This window comes from Sapajus apella, unplaced genomic scaffold (genome assembly GCF_009761245.1).
Source record: "Sapajus apella isolate SASKATOON/1434 unplaced genomic scaffold, GSC_monkey_1.0 scaffold25, whole genome shotgun sequence".
NCBI lineage: Eukaryota > Metazoa > Chordata > Mammalia > Primates > Cebidae > Sapajus > Sapajus apella.
The window spans coordinates 3618684-3629318 of NW_022436965.1; the positions used below are offsets into that span (position 1 = coordinate 3618684).

Sequence of the window (10635 nt, forward strand, 5' to 3'; positions counted from 1 at the left end):
ACAATGGCATGATCTCGGCTCACCACAACCTCCACCTCCTGGGTTCAAGCAATTCTACTACCTCAGCCTCCCGAATAGCTGGTACTACAGGCTGGGCCACCATGCCCAGCTAATTTTTGTATTTTTAGTAGAGATGGGGTTTCACCACGTTGACCAGGATGGTCCCAATCTCTTGACCTAGTGATCCACCCAACTCGGCCTCCAAAATTGCTGGGATTATAGGCCTGAGTCACCACATTTTCTTTTACCATTCATTTACTGATGGGCACTTGAGTAACTCCCAAACCTTGTCTACTATGACTAGTGTAGCAATAAACAGGGAGTGCAGATAGCTCTTTGATATGCTGATTTCCTTTCTTTGGAGTACCTATCTAGCAGTGGGATTAGTGGATCATATGATAGTTCTGGTTCTCGATAGTGGTTGTACTAATTTACATTCCCACCAATTATGTAGGAAGGCTCTTTTTTCTACATATCCTAACCAGCATTTGTTATTGCCTATCTTTTGAATAAAAGCAATTTTAACTGGGGTGAGATGATATCCCACTGTAGTTTTGATTTACATTTCTCTGGTGATCAGTGATATGGTGTACCTTTTCATATACCTGTTTGCCATTCGTATGTCTTGTTTTGAGAAATATCTAAGATCTTTTGCCCATTTTTAATTGGATTGTTAGATTTTACTTATCCTATTGGGTAGTTAGATTCTTTTTCCTACTGAGTGCCTCCTATATTCTTGATGTTAATCCTTTGTCAAATGAATAGGGCTAAATATTTTCTCCAGTTCTGTAGATTGTCTCTTCATTTTGTTGATTGTTTCCTTTGCTGTGCAGAAGCTTTTGAACTTGATGTGATTCCATTTATCCAATTTTACTTTGGTTGCCTGTGCTTGTCGGGTATGACTCAACAAATCTTTGCTCAGTTCAGTGTCTTGAAGGGTTTCTCCAAAATTTCCTACTAAAATTTTCTAAAGTTTCATAGTTTGAGGTTTTACATTTATGTCTTTAATTCATTTTGATTTGAATTTTATTTATGTTGCAAGAGATAATGGGCTAGATTCATTCTTCTGCATATAGATACTCAGTTTTTCCAGAGCCATTTGTTGAAGAGACTGTCTTTTCCCCAAGGTATACTCTTAGTGCCTTTGTAGAAAATGAATTCACTGTAGGTGTATGGATTTATTTCTGAGTTCTCTTTTCTATCCCACTGGTCTCTATGTCTGTTTTTATGCTAGTACCATGCTGTTTTGGTTACTATAACTCTATTTTATAATTTGAAATTAGATAATATGGTTTCTCTAGTTTTCATTTTACTCAGAGTAGCTTTGGCTATTCTCAGTCTTTTGTGATTCCACATAAATTTTAGAATTGTTTTTTTCTATTGCTCTGATGAATGTCATTAATATTTTGACAGGGATTGCAATCTGTGGGTTGCTTTGGGTAGAATGAATATTGTAACAATATTGATTTTTTTGAATCCATGAACATGGAATCATTTTCCATTTTTTGTGTCTTCTCTTCAGTTTATTGCATCAGTGTTTTCTGGTTTTCATAGTAAAGCTCTTTCACTTCTCTAGTGAGGTTTATTCATAGGTACTTTATTTGTAGCTATTTTCAATGTGATTACTTTCTTGATTTCTTTTTCAGATTGTTTGCTGTTGTAATAAAAGATGTTAATGACCTTTGCATGTTGATTTTGTATCCTACAACTTTACTGAATTTGTTGTTAAGTTCTAATAGTTTGGTGGAGTTTTTCAGTTTTTCCAAAATAAGATTATATTATCTGCAAACAAGGGTACTGTCACATCTTCTGTGCCAATTTGGATGCTCTCTATTTCTTTCCCTTGTCTGATGTTCCCATTCAGTATGATACTAGTTGTGAATCTGTCATGTATGGCTTTAATTGTGCTGAGATATTTTCCTTCTCTAGTCAGTTTTCTGAGATTTCTTTTAATTATGAAGGGATGTTGAATTATATCAAATGCTTTTTCAGCATCAATTAAAATGATCATTTGGTTTTTATTCTTTATTCTGTTGATATGATGTATCATATTGATCTCTTGCATATGTTGAGCTATGATTGCATCTGGGATTTATCCAAATCCCACTTGGTCATGATGAATGATTTTTAATGCATTGTTGAATTCAGTTTGCTAATATTCTGTTGAAGATTTTTACGTCAATGTTCATCTGGGAAATTAGTCTATAGTTTTCTTTTTTTGATATACCTTTATCTGCTTTTGGTATCAGGGTAATACTGGCCTTGTAGAATGAGTTTGGAAGTATTTCCTTTTCTTCTGTTTTTTGGAATCATTTGAGTAGGATTAGGATTGGTACTAGTTATTTTTTTTTTAATGCATGGTAGAATTTAACAGTGAAGCCATCAGATCCTGGGCTTTTCTCTGCTAAGATTTTTTTTTTTTTTTTTTTTTTTTTTTTGCTTCAATCTCATTACTTGTTATTGGTCTGAATCCAAAATTCCGGTTTTGGATTTCCTCATGGTTCTATCTTGGTAGGTTGTATGTGTCTAGGAATTTATGCATTTCTTTTAGGTTTTTCAATTTATTAGCATATAGTTGCTTATAGTAACAATCCTTTGAATTTCTACAGTATGGGTTATGTCTCCTTTTTTGTCTCTAATTTTATTTATTTGGGTATTTTCTCAATTTTTGGTTAGTTTGGTTCAAAATTTGTTGATTTTATTTACCTTTTCAAAAACCAATATTGGGCCGAGCATTGTGGCTCACGCCTGTAATCCCAGAACTTTGGGAAGCCAAGGCGGGTGTATCATCTGAGGTCAGGAGTTGGACGCCAGCCTGCTCAATATGAAAAAAACCCTGTCTCTCCTAAAAATACAAAAATTAGCAGGGCATGAAGGCTGGTGCCTATAATCCCAGCTACTTGGGAGGCTTAGTAGGGAGAATTGCTTGAACCTGGGAGGCAGGTGTTGCAGTGAGCCAAGATTGCACCACTGCACTCCAGCCTGGGTGACAGAGTGAGACTTCATCTCAAAAAAAAGGCAATTTTTTTTTTTTTTTTTTTTTGTTTCTTTTTGTCTTTTTTTTTCAATTTCATTTATTTCTGCTCTGATACTTATTTCCTTTCTTCAAATAATTTTGGGTTTGGTTTGCTCTTGTTTTCCTATTTTTTTTTTTTAAGATACATTGCATTGTTAGGTTGTTTATTTAAGGTTTCTTTTTCTTTTCTGTACATGCTTATGACTGTACACATTCCTCTAGTAATGCATTTGCTATGTTCTATAGGTTTTGGTATGTTGTGTTTCCATTTTCATTTGTTTTAAGAAACTAAAATTTTCTACGTAATTTCTTCATTGACCCACTGGTCATTTGGGATCATATTATTTAATTTCCATGTGTTTGTATAGTTTCCAAAATTCCTTGTGTTAATGATTTCTAGTTTTAATCCATTGTGGTCAGAGAAGATACTTCATATGATTTCATTTAAAAATATTTAAGATTTATTTTGTGGTCTAGCATATGGTCTATCCTTGAGAATAATCCATGTTCTGAGGAGGAGAATGTGAACTCTGCAACCACTGCATGAAATGTTCTATAAATATCTCTTAGGTCCAGTTGGGCTAGGATACAGATTAAGTATGATGTTTCTTTGTTGATTTTCTGTCTGGATAATCTGTCTAATGCTAAAAGTAGAGTGTTGAAATCTCCAGCTATTAATTTGTTGAGGTTTTTCTTTCTCTCTGGGCTAATTCTAAGGGTAACTGGAAAACCCAAGTTATGCCACATTTTAAATAATACATTTTTTGACCACAGTTTTTTTGAGTAGCTTTTACAATTTTTCCTGGGTTTCTGATTACCTTGCCTTTTCCCTAAGCAGCCACTTTTGTTATATTTTTAACATGGAAATTAAAAATTTAAGCTATTTATCATATGGAATCCATGTTGTTCAAAAGGGCATTATTGTTAGAGGCCTATACCTTTCTGCTAAAGCATGAAATAATTGCTCTATGGGTTGATGGCATAGTTAGCTATTAATCTAGGATTCTTTTTCATTTATTTACTGCTTCTTTTACACCTTATACTTTCCTTATTTGGGTTCTTTGTTTTTAATTATTATACAACATTTTTTTTTTCTATGAAAAGCTTATAAAAGGTAAGCTTTCTGAGATTAGGTAGATATAAAAATTTATTTTATCTTTATATTTAATCATTATGCTAACTGCTTCTAAAACTGGAGGTTTATAATCATTTTCCTTACATATATGGATACATGTTTGTATTGTTTTCTAATATCTGGTATTGCCAATGAGAATTCAGATGTCAATCTTAAGTTTTCCTTTAGAGGAACACTTTCCAAAAGTCACATTGTGTCTGGGATAGTCTTGTGTCATTCTTATTTTTCTAGAGTAACATTAGAAGCAAAACTTGAGCTACAAAATTATCCAGGATTGGATTATAAATTACATAGTCATTCCTTTTAGAAATTGTCTTTATATTTGTACTTCTGAATGTTTGTGAGGTCTATGTGGGTCAATTTTTGTTTATTGAATTTGGCACTCAGAAGCATCTATCATTTGAAGATTTACCTTTAACTATTGAAAATGTTATTCTATTTATTAGTATTATTGTTTCATTATTTTACTTCACGTTTTCTATTGTCTCTGTAATTCAAATTTATTGACTATTGGACCTCTTAAATTTATTAAGTTTGTTATCTTCTCTTTTTCTATTCTATTTCTTTTTCATGTCTTATGATTTATTGCTGGTAGGCTGTATATTCTAGAATTTTTAAGATTTTTACCTTTATTCTTTTAATTCTTTTTATTTTCAAAAGTCACACTTTAATTTTAAAGTCTTCCTTTCTCTGTGACTTTTGTTGTGATAGACTTCTAGGTTTTCATGTATTACATATAAATATCTAAAGGAATATTAATTAAATTTTTTGGAAATTGTTCTCCTTACTTTGGACTGTTTTCTCTCAGCTTAGTCATGTTCTTTCTTTATTTGAATTCTTCCCTTTTTTTCTAATTTTCTCAAGTATCTGTTGTACCTTGGATGTCAATTCTTACTTGAAAATAAAAACTAAATTGACTCATGTTAGCAGTTAGCTTCCATTTTCTCTGTTGCCACATAGGCGAGTTTTTCTTCCTATACCCTTTTTACCCCCTCACCTATAAAGAATTATATTATTAATAGAAGCTGTGCTTACACTGACAAGCACTTCAACTGATAGCTTTGCTTTATGGTATATACACAGCAGACAGGCAAACACAGTCTTCCCCAAATATAGAATGTACTGGGTTTGCTCAGGAACATTGATAACTGAAAAGCCCACTGTCTCCTTTTGTTCTGTGTTTTGCATTTAAACATTTGTGCATTTTTCATTATTTCATCAGAATTTTAGGAGAGACGAAAGAAAACATTCCATCTTAAACTATCCTTTTTAATAAAGAATATATTAATATTTTTAGGAAAAAAAGTCTTATAAAAGAATAAAGATTTATGCTAAAAAATTTGTAAAACTTGTTAAATAAATTTAAGAGACTGCTCTACTGCAGGACTTTTCAGAGCATTTAATATGGCATATTTCAAGGACAATTTTTATATGCAAGACATGCTAGGGTAATGCAAAAGCTCTTTTTATTCTATGAGATGTTGATAAGACAATCAAAAGGCCAAAGCAATTACATTAACAAACTGAAATTCAGCAAAGCTTTTAAAGAATAAAAAAAATTAAACTTAAAGAATGTAAAACTAAATAATGCTATGAATAAATGAACTATGAGACTCTTGACATTTTATGCTAAATTCCAAATTAAGTTTTATTAATACCTTTTCTAGTTCTACCAATGTATTATGATTTTTGAAATTAGTACTTGAGTAACTATATACAGTTAGGAAAATGTTTTATATACAGTCCTTTCTGCTTCCTAAAAGAGGGCTAAGTGACAAGATGTAAGCAGGGGAGAGAGCAGGGCTTCTGGAAGATGCTCCCAGTTCCCCACTCTGATGTGCCCAGGTCCTTGGCCTCTCTTACCCCAGGAATGGGGAAAGGGGCCCCAGAGGCACGGTGAGCTTACTATTGGAATAAATGTCATGGACCCAATGAGTTTAGCAGAGAGTGATTTATTAGGCAGAGGGATAAAGAGAGAGAGAGCGCCCACGTTGCCGCAGGAGGGGATCCAAGGAAGGAATCCCTATACTTAAGGAGTATCAGGGTTTTAACCCTGGAGTTATTCCCTTCCCATTCATGTTCTCATCCAATGAGAGGAGTTCTTTCAAACGTCCTCTGAAGTGATTGATCTTTGACTCTAATACCAGATTGGCTGCTTGGTCTGCAAGAGTCCCCTCCTCCCAGAGCTTTCAGCCTATCCGGATTCCTCTACCTACCCTGTGCTAGGGAAAGTCAGACAAAGAACCCTAGGTTCCGGGATTGGGGTGTGGATGGAGGCATGGCACTGGGAAGCTCCTGCTTTTGAAACCACGCCCCTTGTGGACTCCGGAAGAGAAGTTTTTTTCCTTACATGGTTCCTCAAATATAGATAACCTCAAGTGAATTAGGCGTTCTTTTAAATAATGATTCAAAGTTTGGGATTTGTTTAAACTCCCTGTACTTTTTTCAGATTCTATGAAAGTAGTTTCCTTATAAGATTTCTGTTTAGATTGGAAATTCAAGGGGAAAAACTGGTTGACATTATTTCAACATTTTTAGTGCTGGCTTCACTTATTATCTGAAAGCACTGAGGGATCAACAATAAAAAGTAGTGAAATGGAATTTCGATTTAACTTTTTTAAAGTTCTAAAAGGTTTTGACTCAAGGCAAAATTTAGAGAAATGGTGGAAGCCTACTTTAGCATATGTATTTATTTTCTGTTGATCCACTAAAAACAAAGTCACCATAAATCAATAAAGTTGTCTAAGTATTATTTCCAAATTATAGTTAACATTTTAAAAAAATGCTTAAAATGAAATTTAAGTCTGATAATAGAATCTCAAAACATATATGCCAAATCTTTTACATACATTATATTTGATATGTACTGTATTTATTTAAAATTATATCACTACTGTATTTAATTTATCCTGATCTCCAAATGACAAACTTCTTTGTACATAAAGTTACTGGCAACATCATTATTTTTTATGTTTTAAGTTTCTCTATGTCAGAATATTATTAGACAAGTAACACTACTTTTTATACAACATATTAAAATATTTGGTGGAAGATGCTATTTTGAGTATTTTCATCACTTACCCCCACACAATACACACAAAAATACTCTAAAGAAAATTTTCAATTATCTTCCATCTTAGATATGGAAAGTTTACAAGATTAACCAGATTTCAGAATTCAGAAACTGCATAAACAGTGACATCATGAACAACCAATACCACCAACATGAAAGCATACCAGTCAGTATAACTTTGTTCAGAGCTGTTCGACATCATGCCCAAATACAAGTATTGCATATTACCCTAGCCCAGCTAGCCTTTAAACCATTGAGTGGTGTTGCTTGTGTTGCTATTGTTGCTAATAGTTGATTTCTCTTTTTTTTCACATTTTATGATTTATTATAAGGGATATTACAAGGGATACATATGAAGAGATGGTTAGGGTGAGGTATGGGGGAAGGGACGTGAAGCTCTCTGAAGCCTGACCTCTTGGGTTTTTATGGAAGCTTTATGAGGTCAGCATTCCTTCCCTCAGTTATTGGGTATAACCCTTTCTGGGAAAGGTCACATGACCCACACTCAGAAAGGTGGAGGAAGATTAGAGTCCTGCCTTGGAACTGGTGAAAGTAGGTCAGGAGAAGATCTGAGCATTCTGTTTTCTGAAACCTGAAGCACCCAGCATTATAACAGAAGACTACAACAAAGGATCTAGGAGTCATAAACCAGTTCCTGGCTTATATGTTTTATATGTTGTATATTACATATGCACATATAAGTATATTATGTTGTCTATACATATAAATACATATTTGTGTGTGTGTGTGTGTGTGTGTGTGTGTGTGTATTAAATAACACTACAGGCCAACCTTTAGTTTTTGAACATGGATCCTTTATATGAAAATAATACACATAATCATTAATAATTAGTCCAGTCAATTACATGGTATGAATGTCTTCCGGGTGAGGCCTCTCAGGTTTGTAGCTTTCTTTCAATCCCATAAGATTCCAGAAGCAGATGTAATCTTCACAAATGTGTATATATCTTTTAAGGATATGGAATAATTGAGCTAAAAGACAATGTCATCTCTTGCTCTGAGACCATTTCCAGTTGTAATGTAATATTGAATTTCCTTCAAGTTGTAACCCATATATTTATTTCTTGACTGTCAGCTATTTTTCTTCTTTTCCTGTATTTGTTATTTATTTTTATCAAACTTTCCACCTTTTGGAATGGCACTATGTTCAGCCACTGTGCTGATCCAAATTGCTAGTAGTGATACCAGTCTGTTAAGTGCTGCCCCCTTAGTCCATTCCCATTCGTATAGCGTATGATTACAGAGGTTCCCAACTAGTGAACATCTTAACCACAAGGCAATATAGCTGTATTCATTCTTAACCCCCATTTTGCTAGATTGAGTGAAGGCACAACTCATTCCCATCAGACCCTTAGGAATTCTGACATACGTTTAAAAAACATAGTTACTAATTTTTGCTTAGAAATCATACCTACTTCCAGCACTTGTAGTTGCAGGCCTGGTTCTAGGACCACTGCATCAAAAAAGAAAAAAAATCTTTTGAGGTGATTTGGGGAATAAAGAAAAAATTATGATTGTTATACCAGTGTACGCCTCCCTGGTGATTCAGATGGGCATCCCTTTAACGGGGTAGGCTTCTATTGCACTTCTGCCTGACCATGTGGCCAGGCTGTTGGTCACTGCCCATGAGTCCAACATGCCCAAACACAGAGGCTCCACCACTGTTCAATTCCTCCATCACTCTTAGGACAACAGCATGTAATTCAGCTTGCTGTTCTGCTTTGCTTGTACCTTCTTTGACCAAAGTAGCAGCCTTCCAAACAGAATTTGTTCATTCACATGGAAACTACCGTCTATAAACAAAGCAGCACCTTGTTGGTCAGTCAAGAGCTGTTCATAGGGCACTGTCCTAATGTTGATAGAATTCAGCAGCACAGTTCCACAGTCAGTTTTAGGGGTAAGGTCTCTGCTTGTGCGTATCTCCTCTTTGCATTACCCAAGTAGAGTGATTCTGTATGAACCATTGTCATTTTATTGTGGAATGCTTCTGGGGCCACCATCCCCATTAGAGAAATTCTCTGATATCACCCGGGAAATCATGGGTATTTTAGGTATCAAGATCATGTTACAACCTTCAGTCACAGAGGTAGCTTCAATTAATGTCCCATAATAAGGTAGTAAGTGCCCCTGATGTGGAAATTCTCTAGTCCAAAGTTCCAGTAGTTTCTGGGAGGCTCTCACAAGCTCTTCCCATACGCCCCTGGAAATGCTCCATAGAAAACTCTCAAATGGAGAATTTGTCCCGACCAGCATTCCAGCTTCTACCTGACACTGTGGGCTTAGGCAGTCTCACTGGTTTCCATTTAGCATGCCCAATTACAACTACTTGAAGGGCAAATTTGCCTGCCTTCTGTTTTACAGTCCTAGGTAGGGAGATATCTCCCAGTCAGATACAAAGTCCATTTTTTCTTTTTTGAGACGGAGTTTCGCTCTTGTTACCCAAGCTGGAGTGCAATGGCGCGACCTCGGCTCGCCGCTACCCCCGTCCTCTGGGTTCAGGCAATTCTCCTGCCTCAGCCTCCTGAGTAGCTGGGATAACAGACACGTGCCACCATGCCCAGCTAAGTTTTTGTATTTTTAGTAGAGACGGGGTTTCACCGTGTTGACCAGGATGGTCTCGATCTCTTGACCTCGTGATCCACCCGCCTCGGCCTCCCAAAGTGCTGGGATTACAGGCTTGAGCCACCGCGCCCGGCACAAAGTCCATTTTTATAAAACATTTAGGTAAAGGAGATACAGCTTCTTTACATAAAGCCTGTTTAAGGTTTTAAATTTTATACTACTGTCAACTCTCAGGTTTTTTACATTTTATTTCCTTTATTTCCAGGAACTTCTCCACCCTCAGACCATTGTGCAAAAGACTTCGGGTCCCCAGCCAGGGGTTGAGCCAAAGGACCCTGGCCCTTTTATCACTCTTTATCTTGATCAATATGCCCAACTCTTGCCTGAGGCAATTTCAGATCAAATTCCCCATTGTAATTCTGCCTTCCAGCTTTTAATATTTCTTCAGTCTGGGTTAAATATAGAAAACTGGTTTGCGGCCCTTTAATGTCCAGCAAAGCCTCCCTTGGGTGCACCCAAACTTTGATAGTATTGTATTAAGACCTTTATTTTAACCCCATCAATTTCCATCTTATTCATTCCAATTTTTAATAGCCATCTAAAGATTTCTGTCCTGCTAAAACAAGTCCCATGAATCTCTTCTTCCTTTTACTTTTAGTTTTACCCCATCAATGTTTTCTTTATTCAGCTTATTTCTTAATAACTGTTTAAAATTTTCCACCTTCCTGGAATGAGTACTTTGACACTCTCTTTTGCCTTTTACCATTCTCTTGTTAATTAACCTAATGTTTTTATTATCTGTAAGACCCAAGGGGATGTGGAGACAGC

At 35.4% G+C, this 10635-nt stretch overlaps 1 long non-coding RNA gene across 1 annotated transcript in view; it reads right to left on the reverse strand.

The window, feature by feature from the left end:
* LOC116559972 overlaps positions 1–3717 on the reverse strand; it is a 14466-nt gene extending 10749 nt beyond the window's left edge. Inside the window, exon 1 of the long non-coding RNA XR_004272711.1 lies at positions 3607–3717. This is a non-coding gene — a long non-coding RNA (uncharacterized LOC116559972). The remainder of the gene's footprint in view (positions 1–3606) is intronic.
* Positions 3718–10635: the final 6918 nt, after the last annotated feature.